Source organism: Mastomys coucha, unplaced genomic scaffold (assembly GCF_008632895.1).
Source record: "Mastomys coucha isolate ucsf_1 unplaced genomic scaffold, UCSF_Mcou_1 pScaffold14, whole genome shotgun sequence".
Taxonomy (NCBI): Eukaryota; Metazoa; Chordata; class Mammalia; order Rodentia; family Muridae; genus Mastomys; species Mastomys coucha.
The window spans coordinates 24,979,354-24,996,191 of record NW_022196896.1 but is presented as its reverse complement, the minus strand read 5'-3'; the positions used below and the strand labels follow the sequence as shown (position 1 = coordinate 24,996,191).

Genomic DNA, 16,838 nt, shown 5'->3' with positions numbered 1-16,838 from the left:
ATCTTTGCTCTAATAGCACATTGTATGCTGTGTGTAGTTTTGTTGGAGATTGACATAAAGCATTTAAAACCTAATGGGTGTGTTGAGTCCTCTTACCACTCCTGAAGTAGTTCTAGAGGCAGGATCCAGAATGCCTGAGTCAGGGTGTGCTGCCGCCACACTCCCCAGCGAGGAAGTGCCACTTGGTCACTGCTCGAGACAATCCCAGAATAAAAGGCATTTCCCAGAAGTATGCCTACCTAATAATGATTAAACCAGAGGGTGTGGCTTACTGGGACCCAGCATGTAAGTGATGAGCCTCTCAAAGGTAGTGTTATATAGGAATCTGGTGTTACGGGAATGGAGGGCTGATGGACCTGCATTACCCAGGGCATTGAGTAGGAGAAATTTGTGATGTTTTACTTCCAATCATGTTCTAGCACCTGGAAAATTCTAGTTCTAAGACAGACTGAACACTTTAGAAGTTCTTCTGGGTTGATGTTGGGACTGGACTTAACATTTTCCTGAACTAGAAAGCGAAAGGGTGGGGCTGGAGAGATGGCTCAGCAGTTAAGAGCACTGACTGTTCTTCCAGAGGTCCTAAGTTCAATTCCCAGCAACCACATGGTGGCTCACAACCATCTGTAATGGGATTCGATGCCCTCTTATGGGGGAGGGTGGATGGAATATGGAGTGTAAAAAAATAAATTAAAAAATAAAATTAAATTAAAAAGAAGAAAGCAAAGGGGGAGTCAGTTTGTTTTCTTGGTCTTCTGATTTAAGGTTTAGTGACATAGCCCTTTAGGGGCAAGAGTAATGAACAGTTATAGCACATGGTCTGGCTAAGCCAAAGCATAAATGCTGCCAGAGTCATCAGGAAAGGGTAGTGGCAAGAGGGAGCACTAGGGTTGTTGCTGGAGAGATGACTCAGTGGTTAGGAGCACTTGCTGCTCCTGCAGAGGACTGGCGTTTGGTTCCCAGCACCCACATAAGAGAGATCACAATTGCCCATAACTCCAGGTCTAGGGGATCTGATGTCCTTTTCTGGTCTCTGTAGGCACCCCCACAAAGCACTAAATAAAAATGAATCTTAAAAGATAAAAGACATGGTAACTATAGATTGTGACTTTTTTTTGATTATAGAGTGTGGGTACAGCTATGGGTAAAAGGATGGTCACATTTCTGACCAGAGGAGAGTCCTAGGCTGGTGAGAAAACTTTGACATATCCAACCTCCAGAGTGAGATACAAGGTAAGGTAATCTGGACTTGGACCCAAGAAGTCCCACATATGCAGTTGTAAGAGATTGCCTCAAAGGATAGAAGAAACCCCAAGGCCGTTCCGGTGAGGACACCCTGGGTAAAAGGGATGGGAGGTCACAGAGGCACAGATGGGAGGGTGCCACTCTGATTTTTCACAAGACAATGGCTGGTCACCTTGGCAAATGCTGTTTCTATTTGGTGATGGAAGAGGATGCCAGATGCAGATACGTGAGCCCTTAGCTAGATGCAAGCAAAAGCTTGTTTGGTGAAATCTGATGGTGATCTCAGAAAACCAGTGAGATCACTAATAGCCCTTAGAATTTAAAGAGCATGCAAGGTCAAATCAAGAGTTTAGCTGACTGTGAGAAAAAAAAATTAGTGGCAAGACGAACATGTTGTGTCTTCCAGATCCAGCCTGGTTATGTTGTTGTCTGAGGTGTCTCTGCAGAAATGGGTCTTCCATGTGGGAAAACATAACCTCAACAAGCGTAGGCCTTTCTGAAGAGTGTTTACGGATCACCAGAGCATTAAACGCTGCTGCTCAAGAGACAGCTAGCTCATGCTATCTGTGTCAGAAATCTAGAGTGTTGGTACAATGCCAGTTCCCTTGAAAACTAGTACTACTGGGCCAATGTTTCAGGATGTAAGCTGGGCTCTGATGAACTATTCAGGTTTGGAAGGCCCAGCAGGCATCAGTCCAAAGCATAGCCGGGGACATGAGAGCTTACCACCCAAGGCTCTCCCCCAGTTTCTTGGTCTGAGTAACAGAAGGCCAATTAAGAAGCTATGTGGACTGTCCACTACAGATCATTCAAATATCCCTGGACTGAAAAACTCCAGACCAGACTATACTAGCGACTATATCTGCCAGGGGGACATGGTTTCGTTATATGTTTCAAACTTCTTTTTTTTTAATTTAAAAAATTTGTCTTTATTTTTAGTTGTGTGTCTGTGTGTGGGTTTGTGCACATGAGTGCCTTTACATGAGGAGGCCAGAAGAGGTCGCTAGGTCTTGTGTATCTGAAGTTTTGGTGGTTGTGAGTTGCCTGATGTGGGTTCTGGGAACTGATCTTTAGTCTTTTGGAAAGGATGCTGAATTACTGAGCCATCTTTCCAGTCCTCAAAGTTCTTAATTGAATATTTTTAGGACCAGTGTAAGGTGCCTACCTTCTACAGTTTTTTCAACAGCAGTGTGGTGCTTGGAGTAAGAATAGGCCCTATTAGGCTCATATATTTGAATATTTAGTCACCAGGGAGTGGCTATTTGAAAGGATTAAAAGAAATAGGAAGTATAGCCTTGTTGGAGGAGGTGTGTCATGGGAGTAGGCTTTGAGGTTTTCAGAGCCAATGGCTCTCTCTTTCTCTCTGCCTGTAGATCAGATTATAGTTCTCAATTACTTCTTAAGTATTACCATGTCTGCCTGCCTACTCTCATGTTCCCTGCCATGATGATACTGGATTAAAGCTCTGCACTGTAAGCAAGTGTCTAATTAAATACTTTTTTAAAAATAAAAGTTGCCATGATCATGGAGCCTCTTTACAATAATAGAACAATGACTTTGACAAGCAGCACGTCGAATTAGCTCATAATTCATTTTATTATCGAAGTCTAATTTTTTAATGATACCCTATTGTTAGTCTAGCTTAGAAAATTTCTAATGAAACAACAACCACAAGGAACCTTGAAATAATCTCAGAACCAGATATAAGAACTCTGAGAAAGGGGAAACTGTTCTGTTTGAATTAGTCACAAAACAGTTCCTGTCTGGGCCAGTGAAAGGAATTTCAGAAGATTTGGTTTCAGCTTAAAGTACTGACCGGCAGGAAATTAGTTTTGCTTTATCCAACTGAAAACATGTGGAACAAAAAAATGTCAAGCCTTACTTGGAAGGTGTGTAGAGTCATTTGGTCATCTGGATTCCTGTCAGCTGGTTGACCCTGTAGGTTTGTAAGCTTGATTGTTCAGAACTGTTAGATTACATAACTAACAGGCGTTCAGGTCTAAGGAGTGATTCCTAAGAAACAGTAGACGGATGCCAAAGGCTTCTGGTGTTTTAAGTTAACAGATGCAGGACACACACTTAAGTAACTAAAATACTTCCGTATACTTCTGTCAGGAAAGGCGAGTGTTGACAGGCTGATGCACAGTATTTAGAGAGATATTTAGAGAGATATTTCAAGTGCTTCAAAATAGAAAATGTCAGTACCCACTGATTCCAGTTTCCTGAAAGGCTAAATATAACAGAAATGTTCCATACTTTAAATCTTAAGAGTAATTCTAAGTTGTCATATTGTCTTTGAAAGTCTACCTATACTTTTTTTTCTACCTAACCTTATCCCTTCCTATAGCCAACGTTAGATGAGTGTCTAAAATATCACTACAGACAGAAGTGCTAAAATGTTTCACCTTCGTGAGCTGTCTACAATTAAAAGCACCTTTCAAACCCTCTTGCTTACTTGTTAAAAGTAAAATATTTTAATAACTTTTTGGGAACTTTACACATGAATACAAGGATGACACTCATCCTGCTCCTCCTTAGCTCCTCCTGGATCTAGCTGGTATTTGCCAACTTTCTTTCTTTCTCCCCCTTTCTTTCTCCCCCTTTCTTTTGTATAATCTACTGAGTCCTGTTTGTGTTGCTCAAATGGATGTAGGATGGATGGATGTAGGGTCACCCACGGACCACACCCTGAAAGAAACTCTTCCTTCTCCAGAAACCATTAACTGTCCACAAGTCCCAGATTATAGCTGGGGCCCTTAAGCCACTCCCCCTCCATGCTGGTTCATTGCCTGGCTTGATCCTATGTAGGCGACCACTGGGGCTGTGATTTCATGAGTGTTCCCTTCATGTCTCTGGCTCTTACAGTCTTTCCACCTCCTTCCCTCTATGGTCCCTGGGCCTTAGGAATGGGGGCATGGGGTGGGGTGTTGATACAGAAACCCTATTGTGGCTGAGAATTCTACATTTAGTGCTTTGACCAGTTGTTAGTTTCTGTGTTAGCCTCTGTCTACTGTACTGATAAACCCTGATGAGTCCTGAGAGCAGCACTAATCTATGGGTAAAGAGATAAAAGTTAATGGGTAAAGAGGTGAGATAAAAATAGTGGTCGTAGATTTGTCCCTGGCCCTGTGAGTTTCCTAACCTTGGGCTCTTGGTCTGATTTACAGTATCTGTTATGTGTTTCCTCCTGTGGAACAGGTTTTAAATACAATTTTATCGTAGTTTGTTACTTGCATGACATTTGTGCCACTATTGTTCCCGTGAGCACATCTTGACATGATGGCTGTTATTTTAGCTCTCAGAGTTCACACCTGGTGAAACCCTTGACTTTTCTACCCCAGAAGCCCGCATAGCATCTTTGGGTACTATTGAAGCTAATTAACAGACAGAAAGTTTCCTGATCAGTAACAATTTGATTTTCTCCATGACCTATGATCAAAGTATGTGGAGTCTTCAGTAAGAGGGTCTTAGCCTAAAGTTCTGGTGGGCAACTAAGAGTAGTAGACATAGGCTGTTTTAGGGGAGTCTCTAGAACACCCCTAACCAACAATTTATCCTACACTTGACATTGACTTTTTGTTTTGTCAACCCATGACATATGGGAGGAACATATTCCCTTTATAGGGTAACTACAATTAAACTCTTTTATATGAATACTGTCTTAGTCAGGGTTTCTATTCCTGCACAAACATCATGACCAAGAAGCAAGCTGGGGAGGAAAGGGTTTATTGAGCTTACACTTCCACATTGCTGTTTATCACCAAAGGAAGTCAGGACTGGAACTCAAGCAGGTCAGGAAGCAGGAGCTGATGCAGAGGCCATGGAGGGATGTTCCTTGCTGGCTTGCTTCCCCTGGCTTGCTCAGCTTGCTCTCTTATAGAGCCCAAGACCTCCAGCCCCAAGATGGCACCACCCACAAGGGGCCCTATCCCTTGATCACTAATTGAGAAAATGCCCCACAGCTGGACTTCATGGAGGCACTTCCCCAACTGAAGCTCCCTTCTGTGATAACTCCAGCCTGTGTCAAGTTCACACAAAAACAGCCAGTACAAATACTAATACCTTTGTGTGAATATGCATACATGTGTGTACCTCAGGACCTTGTCTATTTAACATAGGGTCTCCCAACTGGGACTAAGGGACTAATTAGTAAGGCAAGACTGGTTGGATAGCAAACTCTAGAAATGTTCCTGTCTCTACTTCCTCGGTTCTGGGATTATGAGTCCATGCTGCCATGACTGGCTTTTTACATAGGTACTAGAGGTCAAACTTCTGGTCCTCATGCTTGAACAGGCACAGCTCAGCACTGACTGCCCCTTACTCAATTGTTCTTGTCATAAAAAACCTATATCTTTTGCTTTCAAAGGGGAAATCACTAATTCTATTACTTGTATTGTCCTTATTCTTGTTATTATCCTGTTATTACCAAGAAGGTGTTAAACTCCTGTTGTCACTGCACTCAAATGGATTTCTAAAACTCAGTGGTATCTACCCTGAACCATGCTAACAGGAATCATCAGTCTTTGGAGTGAGTCTGGGAGAATACTGGTTTGATGAATAGCGATGCTTCTCTCAGAACCATCTGAATCTCTCACTCCAGAGAAGACAGGAAACAATTCAGAAATTCAATTACATGCAACATGGATGGCTGGTTTGGGACTTTTCAGAGTTTAATCAACCAATTATGAGTTTGAAGTCAAGGACAAAAGTAGCATAAACTAGGGACACACAAGCAGGATCGTTGTCATCTTCTGATAAGAATGGACCTATGGGGGGAATTTTACTCTTATTCACAGGGGCAGGAAGAACAAGCTTGAGTGCTGTCTTTGTTTTAAATCATATAGACCAGGTAGGCTAGACTGTATTGTCACAGGCTGAGTAACTACCCCTAGATAGAAAATCTCTCTTTACTCTGCTTTCTGTGTCTAAGCTGGAATCTGTTCTTAGACTTGAGAGGACCAGCTGAGAAGACACCTTTAGATGATATGCTCACATGCCATGGCCCTGGTGGCATGATATTATTACCAAAACCAGCAGCAATTTATAAAGTTGTCCATCTATGAATTTACTTTTCCTAAAACAGAACAAAACATAACCAAAACAACCCCCCCAAAAAACTTTGTAGACTTAAAAATTATATTTTATACACATTATTAAAAGGCTACTAGGCAAGAAGCCAACTCCTTCCAGAGAAGTTCTGTGAGGAGAGATGCAATTGATTGATTCCAGGAAGTGAATCATCGGGCAGGCTGAAGCTATTTGATTTTGTGGCCGAAGGTCATTTTGTCTAGCTGATGGGAAAGCAGAGATGGTCAAAATTTGAGAAGTTCTTGGCTGAGTTAATCTTACTTCTCTAAACACAGTGAAATTAGCAGTGAGACTGAGGAGGGAGGGCTGTTCCTGTACTCTCTGCTCCACCACACATGCTGCAGTTGGTGTGCAATGGGGTAGTCCCACTGTTAAGCTACTCCGTATGTAGGGTCTTTCTGTCAGTGGTTTAGAGCACCCAGGAAAGCTGTTCCGGAGGTCTTGGAGGGAGGGTTGAACCCAGCAATGGAAGGACAGGGCAACAGCAGCTCAGTAGATATCCAAATGAAACGGTAAAGTTTGACCTATGTGACCTCTGCCTGGAATCACTTCACATTTTCAAGGTGGTTTCCTAGAGGCACTGAAGAGTGGGACTTAGTCGCCAGTCAGAATGAAGCCTTGACTTAAGATGTCTGTGGCAGTAGCTTCAAAGGAAAGGAAAAGAGAGGGAAAGAAAAGAAAAGAAAAGAAAAGAAAAGGGAAGAGAAGAGAAGAAAAGGGAAGAGAAGAGAAGAAAAGGAAAGGAAAGGGCTCTCCATTTTGACTGGAACACTTGCTAAGAAGGGAAAGCTTGTGTGTTGGGTTACCATGTCTTTCAGAAGTTGGAGCAGCCAGCTGTGTCTTTCAGCATGCTATCTGGGCCACCTACAGAATCACTAGTCAGTGGCTGTCAGTGGATGGCACTGCCACCAGACTTGGTGCCTTGCAGTTTGGACTTGAATAGAACCTATACACCTACTTGTTGACAGATAGTATGCTAAGTGATTGTGTAAAATGTTTGTAACTCTTTTTGATGGCACAGAGCTCACACTCCGGAGATAGCTGGATACACACTCAATTTCCTTATTTAAACACCTTAACATCTAATTTGCTCATATATTTAAAACAACAACAACAACAGTAACAACTCAGCAACCAGTTTGAAAGCATGTTCGGTATGAACAGGTATAAAGTAACTTCTTTCCTGTTCTGAATGTAATGATGCCTTTTATGACTCTCAGATATCAATAAAAATGTTGTGGTTAATGTTTGATGGGGGGTGAAGGGAGAGGCTAGAGGAGTGGAGCAGGTTGAGGAAGTATCTCTCGGGGTTCTCCAGCTGCAGCAAGTGTCTCCACAGCTGAATGGACGACGACAATCTTTAAGCAGCATTCTCTCACAGAAAGGTAAGGGTGGGTTGTCCTCAGGATTTTTCCAGAGGTTCGTAAGAATGATAACTTAGGTGATGGCTGGACACCTTAAGAAGGGCTGATGAATATATCCCTCGATGCCAAGTGTGCTACAAAAGGTGCTTGTCCCTGGTGTCCTTAGCTTTTGGGGAGGACACAGTTCCTTTCTCTAACAGTTACTTCTCATGAATCTGTAATTCAGACACTCATTGGGTGAAAGTGGCTTTTGGTTGCACTGAGCTTGGAGTGGAACTAAAGGAAACATTGGGTTCTCTGAGGTGTAAATGAGTGTGAACACCCATCTTTAGTGATCAGCATCTAAAACTGGTCTGAGAACAGTTCCAGAACTACGTTGTAGGAGTTAGAATCTTAGTCTCATAAGTTGTGGTGTCTCTCACATGTGTTTAGAGGTCATTCAGTCTACTTTTTAGAGAAGACAAATCTGGTGTTATATTCTTAAGACTGTCTTGGATGTGGTGGGAAGGGTTGGCACAGAGGAGAAAGGAGACTTTTGAAGAAAGCACTAGAAGAAGAGAGAAAGGGAGAGAACCAGTCTTGACTTTTAGGTGGGAAAGGGAGGTTGCTGTGTGTTTGTGTGTATGTCTGTGTGTGGGGGGGGCTTCTGATTCCCTTCATAGCAGATGAACAATTTGCTAATGAGGGATTCTCAAGATATCATATGCTCACTTGAAATATTCTTAGTTTTGGTCATTGCCTGTGAGTCTTGATTACAGGTGATTATATAGGGATGAGACAGATGTTCCCTGTAGTAGGGTGTACCAAGCAAACTGTCTGGGAAATGCTTTCTCTCATACTTTTCTACAATAATGTAAGTAGCAAATAAGGCATTGTTTAAAAGAAGAACGTGCACATTGGGATAACAAGAAAAGGAGTTATCAATGAGGTTTTCTAAAGAAATAAAAGGAATCCTCTTCTGGAGAGTCTACAGTCTACAGTCAAATGTATGGGAGGCAGACATTTTATGAGCCTTTGGGGTTAGTCAGTTGGGTTGGGCCCATTTCATCATTGATTGGCTAGAGCACATGAGTCAATGCACTTATGTTCTCTGAACCTTAATCTTTTTCATTTAGATAACAGATAACCTGCCCAAGTGGGTGATCATGAGGAACCTATGCATAGGCAAAGTGCCTGCTGCAATGGTAGCCACTCAGTGAAGGTTGGCTTTCTTTTCCAGGAGAAAGTCCAGAAAGATCTGACTCAGTAGTCAGGTCAAGCGAGGTGTTACTGTTTTCTCTGTAAGAAAAAAAAAAAAAAAAAAAAAAAAAAAAGACAATGTAATGTCCCAGGGGGTGGGGGAGGTGTTTCAGATGGGTACTTGCTATGTCGTACAGGCTACCCACCTTGTGCCCATGACTCTCCTGCATGTTGGGATTATATGTGTGCACCACCACAGCCTTCTAGAAAGATCACCCTCTATTGCGTGCTCGCGCGCGCGCGCACACACACACACACACACACACACACACACACACACACACACGTCCCCCTCACAAAGCTATGCTAAGAATATGGGTTCTGCCATGATAAAAAGAATGATAAGATGATTGGGTTCCAATGAATAATACTCAAAGTTAAAAGTCTCTCAAATGGTTCCCATGTAAGTCTTCAGGTATGAAGATCTGAGGGAAGTCATTGCTGTTGAAGATGAATACTGCACTTGCAGTATCTTCTTCTTACCAAGGCCAAAGTTTATCCTGTGTCCTACTGTCCAAGGCAGGATCCAGATAGAGAGCCTGCTACACTTTTGTGTTGGGAGAGGTGACTCTGGGAAGCAATGCTGAGCATCCTTTTGTTCCTTTCTCAGAAGGTCCACAAATAAATGCACATATGGGTGTGGAAATATTTAGTCATTTGTTGTCATAAAATTGTGTTTATTCAGAAATGTCTGGTGTTTAACTTAGAATGGGTCTAGCCTTTCTGGGGCCTACTCATTGATTACCTAAACAAAGCAAGATATGATGAATTTTCTTACGTGTCTGACTCATCTGCCATTTGTAAGTTGCGAGAATCAACAGGGATATTTACTTCAATTTGAGGCACATTAACCTACTACAATAAGACAGTCACCCAGTGGCTCACTTATTATTAATCGTATCACAGTAGATGTTTTTGTGTATATAAGACTTAACAGATTAAGCTATATTTGCTAGTTGCATAGGTGGTAAAGAAAACCTTAATTCTTCTTAAAATATTCTGTAATGATGACTTTCTGAATTTTATCTAAGTTATCGACTCAACACTTTCTTACCATATTTAAAGATTATCACATATTGGTATGATCAAACCCAGGGCCACATGCATGGTAGGCAAGTGCTATGTGCAGATCTGGAGTGGGGAGAACCAGAACTCTAGATCTGTGTTTTGGAAGACGTTTAAAGATGAGCATCTTCCTCGAGTGCACACTGCCTAGAGCGAGCTTCCTTCTTTGATCTCTACGTTCAGTCAGTACAGCTTTTCCCTGGGTTTAGTTTCCTGCCTGGTGTGATAGTGGAACCCACATCACAGGATTGTTGAGTTTCCAAAGTGCTTAGCTTTAGCAAATGTTTAGTAAATGCAAGCTTTAAAAGACATTCGAGTTATTATTCACCTTTAAGGGATAAGGTAACTTTCATTTGGTAGAATTGAGGTAAGTTCATTTTTGCTTTCTGTCCTCGGGTGCACAGTCATCAGTCAGGGTTTAATTACAGGAGGGAGAATGTGAATTCCTGTTCTTTAGCAAGATGGGGGTCACAATACTTGCCTCAACGTCATCTTGCAAATTAACTAGTATAATAGCAAATGGTGACTATTTATTTATTTATTTATTTATTTTTTACATCCTTCAATGTCTCAGTCCTGTGGTATAGAATGGAATTTAGATTTATCTCCTATTGAATTTCTGGAGCTAGCAAGTATGATCTTATTATCTCAACAGTGTGCTTAACTTTACACCTCCATATACATGAAGAAATCCTGCTCAGTTCCCAAAGAGATTGTCACAAAAATTTTAATCCACCTTTTAGGAAAAACAGCAATCCCTAGCCTGGTCTCTAGGTCAGAGAGGAGCCTCATGGTAGTGGTATGCTATATTTGGAATCCTCCTGCATCTCTCCCAGGGCACCTGTGCTGTGAGCCTGCTCACATCAGGGAATGCAGGCCTAAATCCTGTCTCCTGGGGTAAGGAAGGTGAGAAGCATGCTGCTACGCCCATGTCAAAGCCCCCAAGACTCTGAAAACTTGGGTCATTTGTCCTTTGGGGTTGGAATATTAGATACTTTCCACATTAGGTACTTTTCTGTGATAATATATATCCTGGCCAAGACAGCTTAGAAGGCAGTGTTTATTTGGGTTTCTGGTTTCAGAGGGAGGGCCTATAATAGGGGGCAGTGGGTGGGACTTAAGCAGGAGATATGGAGGCAGGAGCAAGAATCAGAAAGATCACATCTTCAACTGTAGACATGAGCCAGAGAGTAAAGCAGAAATAGGGCAAGGCTGTGAACCCCAAAGCCTACTCTGATGAGCTTCCCCCATCAAGGTTTTACCTACCGTCCCCCCAGACTGTGCACCAACTGGAGATCAAGTGTTTGAATACCCAGAGCTTTGGGTTTCTCATTCAAATCACGACAGCTAGCTGTCCGGTGAGCCTCCGGTGAGCCTCTGAGTGGAAGGCTTTCCTTCCAGCCTGCCCACTCCTCGTCCAGTGTGTGGGAGTGCTAGGTAGACTGAAAGCCAACCAGGAAAGAGCATGACAGTATTTCCCAAGAGCTCCATCTTTCTCTTTAATAAAGCAAATTATGTTGATAATTCCTATTACAATTAATTATACAAATCTAAATAACTTTAAGTTATCCAGGGGACCTATCTATCCCCTTGTGAATTCATGCATCCCTTCGTGAACCTACTGATAAAATAAAAACCTTCAATTTTGGATGCATAAACCAGATGCTTATATGCTCTCCACTGTACCATTTAGTGAGATCATGGAGCTTATATTTTTGATGAGGGGGGCCTGAGGTAGATGTGTAGCTGTCAGTTGCCTTTCCTTCCTTCAGCTCTAAGCACACCAGACTGCTTTTCACCTCAGGGGGAGTCATCAGTCCACAGCGTGAGGCAGCAGACCTCATTTTCTGCCTGGGTGCTTGTTTCTACCTTATTAAGAGCTGCTTTAATTGGGTCCCTAATTTGTCAGGAGCACAAATTGGTCAGCTCTTACTTAAGCAACGTAATTGGTGCCAGTGATTTGTGAGCCAGAGCAGAAACGTGGGCTCCAGTGACCTCGGCATGGCTTGGTGAACAATGGTGTGAGCCAATTTTTAATCTGATCTTTATTCATATCTGGCCTTGCCTTAGAATTTATGCTGCTCTTAGCAATATACAATGTCACTGTAAACTGAATGACACACACTATGAGGCACTGCTTCGTCCTGGTGGGATTATGAGTCCAGTCACATCCTTTCTTGCCCACATTACCCTGTAATAAACTAATTTTGTGTCCTTCTCACTCACCTCTCATGCTTTGTGCATGGCTCACTCCGTGGTGTTGGATGAGTTATTTCAAAGCCCATCGGTGTCCCTCTTATCCCCCTATATAAAAAAAACAAAACTAACAAACAAAAAAACCAAGAGCCAGAAGAGATGGCTGAACTTGTTTAAGATTTGCCCGGTACTTTGTCTTTAACAGGTGTGGACCTATGTTTGCATGTGGAAATCCGAGGCCTAGAAAGTCCCTGTAATTACTCAAGTGCAGAAATGACAAGGGTGTTTTAAGATGGTGTGAAGCTTCTTGTGTCTCCTCTGGAATACCATGCTGTGTATAATAGCGTATTAGCATAGTAAAGTCTCCCTTGACAACATCCCTGTCCTGGGATGGCAGCACTCGGTTCAGGCAAAGATGGGAATGAGTGGCTGAGACAGTGTTCTGGAGTTCAAGTCTAAGACCTAGGTGTTAGCAGGGTTCCTTCTGAGGTCTGTGGTGGAAATTGTCCCAGGCCACTCTCTGGGTTTGTAGATGGTTGCCCTCATGTTCAAGTGGTATTTTTTTCTGTGTCTATGAATCTGTGTCTACATTTTCCATTTTTACGGGTGACAGCAGCCATCTTGGATTAGATCCCATCCTGATGGTCTCATTGTAATTTTGTTTACCTGATCACACTGGGCTCAGTTAAAAACCAGAGACACCCTGGGGGTGAAGCTCAGAGGAGAAGTAGGAAAGGGTAATATACAAATATATTTTATACAGGAACAAACATCTCTCCAACTGATGCAACCTTTGCCTTGGCATGGTGGGAGGTATGCGTGTTAAGACATGGTGAGTCATGTTGGTGTAGGTAGAGGACAAACAACCACAAAGTATAGAAAATCTCTTGAAATCTGTGGACAGATACAGTGGATGAAAGTGACACTTTCAGGTTAGAAGACCATGCAGTGAGAGCACAGGCCTGGGCCTTGTCTCTTCACCTCTCTAACTTTTGCTTTTTGATATTTTCATCTCAAAGGCATGTCCTGTCTGCTTCACAGAGTTCCTCTGGGGGTGGGAATCCTAAGATAATTCAGTGAGAGGCTCGGCACTGCGTGGCTTCTTTCTACTACCTGCCGACTGACTGCCTTTGTGTTGTGATCCTGTACAGTCTGCTGGGACATCTGTGACTTCCAGGTATGGCGGACTGACTGAGGGCACCTCCCCAAGAGAGTTCCACTTTTGAGGTCAAGGTCCTGATAAGCCACCTGCTGGGTAAGGTGACTGAGGTCTTCTCTTCAAAACCCATTAAGAGCCCAGAGCCTTTGACCTTTGTCACTACGGGTAGCTTGGCCTTTCAGATAGTCACTATAGGAACTGTCTGAATTGGTCTTTGTACCTGAGGGAGACCCTGACAAAAAGCAAAATTTCTAAGTAGATGGTTGGGTTGACCCTTCCAGGAATCTCAGAGGAGAGATCATGGAGTTCTCTGAAATAGTCGACTGAGCCCTTCCCAGGTAGTGTCTCCAAAGTTGTCCTATGATGCGGGTGTCCAGTGACTTTAGGCAGTTTAAGTTTTAAATAGTGGTTTCCGGTCCGAGTCCTCGTGACCCGTGGTCAGATACTCACCTAGTGAGTCATGTTCCCGTGAAGGGGAAGTGAAAGCAAGACCTGTCTGAGACAGGGTGTAACCCTAGCATTGGTGCAGTTTGCTCGGCATGGAGGCTTCACCTTGCTGTTGCATTTGTGTGTGTGAAGACTGTGTGTGTATGTGTGTGTGTGGGGGGGGGCGGGACTGTCAGAAAGTGGGCTGGGAGAGGAGACGTCCAGGACAATGATTTAAGTTCTGACAGAGAAAGCACAAATTGTGGGTAGCACATGCTTCAAGGAGAGTGACCAGAGGCATAAGTCGGCACAGAAGCCTAGCCCCAAACCATCAATCTCCAGGGTCCATACTTTTTACAGCTTCATGGTGTGGAAAATTGCCCTCAAACAAGTCACGATACCCTGTTAGAAGATGTGGCAAGTGATTATTGTTATTTTCCACAGGAAACCAGCCTATGAGTGGAAAGACCATAGGCACATGACAAAGAGTCAGTGACTTTTGATTGAACCCCTGACGTAAGACCTTCATTTGGTTAATGTTGATTTCTCTGTCATTTTAACTTGTAATTCTTTACAAGATTAAAGATTCTAAAAGAGAGAGAGAGAGAGAAAGAGAGAGAGAGAGAGAGAGAGAGAGAGAGAGAGAGATTCAGTGAGAGAATGTATTCCAACTGTTTCTCAATCATTTATTGGAGCAGAACTCTTACTGCATTTAACAGAGAAATAACCCCTTCCACCAATTAAAAAAAGAATTATGCTTTCATGATTAGACTTTAAATCTCAAATTAGTGAATAGTCATTTTTATGAGAGTAATATTTATTCTGAAATTTATAGATGAGAATAAATGGCTAGGCTTTCCATGTTAAACCATGGTGGATGCTGTAGAGTTAACAAACATGTGTTGAGATCTCGACACATGTGAGCTATGTTCCACAGAGTTTTATTTTTTAGTGGAGGCAGGAACTCTGATAAAGGATAAATAAATAAATAAGTAAAGGATGAATAAATAAAAGATAAATAATAAAAATAGAAAGTTCAAAAGGAAGAGGCCCCTATCTGGAGGTCAAGGATGACTTCCTGCAGGATACTGAGACAGGTCTAGCTCTGCAGTGGCAGACCTGTGCCTCCTGTTAGGGAGCTGGGTGCCTAGCATCCTGTCTGGTGCATGCAAGGAGTCTGTAAGTAGATGGGTGAGCTGGACCCTGCTGATGGGTGAGAGAAGAGCTCACCACCAGGCTTTGTTAAACAAATACCTGTTGCTTGTTGTCCATGGCCCAGGCCTGTGGCAGGTGGGGGAGCAGCAGGTACAGGATGCAGACCTGGGCAAAGGGCACAGTGGCTGGGTGTAAGGAGAGAGTGGCAGATAAGCAAACCTTAGAGAGTTGGCAGAGCTTGTGAAGACCCTGGATGCTGAGGAATCTAGGGAGGGGGACCAGCGGCCCATGCTGCCCTTTTATTTGCAATAAGAAACTGTAGGCTGATAACGGATTGTGCGGATTTTACTCGTGGTGCATACACATCCCTCTGTGCCCATGAGGATCACTGCAGTGTCTAGGACATCTACAGATACCAGAGCTGTGCTGCTCAAGGCCCTTAGGTAAAAGGTATGATGTTGTATGTAACCACCCACCTCCTCATGTACACTCTGAACCAGCTCTAGATTACCTAGCTGCAAAATTGGTTTCAATTTCAAAGTAATTAGCGTGTGAGGTTAGCTCCGGCTGGTTTCCTTCCTCTCCCTGTGTGTTTCCTCCCCCGCTTTCCCATTCCCTGTATTACTTTGCTCTATTGCCCACATCCCTCAAGATCTCTTCCTTCCCCTCATAATTGTCTTTCCAATTTCCTGACTCGTAGACACAAATATAGAAACACATACACATATATTGAATTTTGAGGCCAGGTTCAGCAAAAGAAAACATGCAACATTTGTCTTCTAAGCCTGCTCTACTTGGTTTTACATAATGATCTCTGATCATCCCGTCATGGTAATCTTTTCTTTTTCTTTTTCTTTTTTCTTTTTGGTTTTTTGAGACAGGGTTTCTCTGTGTAGCCCTGGTTGTCCCGGAACTCACTCTATAGACCAGGCTGGCCTCAAACTCAGAAATCTGCCTGCCTCCCGAGTGCTGGGATTAAAGGTGCCACCACTGCTTGGTCTCTGTCATGGTAATCTTACTGTTCACTGCTATCCTCTCCTCCTGAGCTGTCTGGCCAGCTTAAATACCTAGTTCATTATAAATGCCACAGGAATCATTATCTTTCCTTGTTTGGAGAATGATAAGAAACAAATGTTCCATGTTTTTAGTGCTGACATATGCCTCCTGTCCTTATTGTCAATATATTTTTTTTTCTATCTGTGGCTTGTTGAATCTACAGATTAGATTTTGTGGCTACATGGGGCTGCTTGTATTTCCTCTCATAATATTCTAGAATATCAGATGGCTTATAACTTGTTTCAGTGTTTTCCCAAAGCAAATGAGCATTGCTGAATTGAATGAATTGAATGAAATGAACACATGTCTCACGTGTATTTAATTATAATTAGTTTAATCTAAAATGATATTTTACATGTCTGCCAAATTTATTGTTATTATAAAAACTGAATTTTAAGCAGCCAATGGATTAATAAATCTAGGGCTTTAATTCTAGCATTTCCTTAAACCAGCCATGGGTGCTTGGAGTGAGTTGTTTAATTGAGATGTCATGTGTGTGAGAACTGTACACTGTCCCTACCTATCGGCGCTGTCTATATCCTTGCTACTGTCACATCACATAGACACAGAAGCTGAAAGACGTTTTGGAGCTTTGAGTCCACCTGCCTTGCTAGGTGTCTGACCATGCCACCTCTTAGCCAAGGGCCTTTAGGCAGGGTGCTCAGCTTTGAATCTAACTTTCTTGTCTGTGACATCCCAGGGACAATTCCTCATGACTCATTATTGCATGTTTATTATTGAATAATCACTAGACATTTTCCAAATAAGGAAACTGGGGTGTGGAGCAATGAAATTCTTCACTTATGGTTGAAATAGGGCTGGGCTGCCACCTGGGCTGCCTGGGCCTG

At 42.7% G+C, this 16,838-nt stretch overlaps 1 protein-coding gene across 4 annotated transcripts in view; it reads left to right on the top strand.

The window, feature by feature from the left end:
• Positions 1-267: 267 nt before the first annotated feature.
• Cdh17 (cadherin 17) overlaps positions 268-16,838 on the top strand; it is a 66,725-nt gene continuing 50,154 nt past the window's right edge. Inside the window, exons 1-3 of one of the 4 annotated variants that reach the window (XM_031368776.1) lie at positions 268-285; positions 1,123-1,230; positions 13,214-13,371. The gene's annotated coding sequence lies outside the window, so the exon portion shown is untranslated. Of the gene's footprint in view, positions 286-1,122; positions 1,231-7,593; positions 7,716-13,213; positions 13,372-14,946; positions 14,959-16,838 lie in introns of those variants that run through there. The other 3 variants (XM_031368775.1, XM_031368773.1, XM_031368777.1) reach the window with 3 other exon arrangements.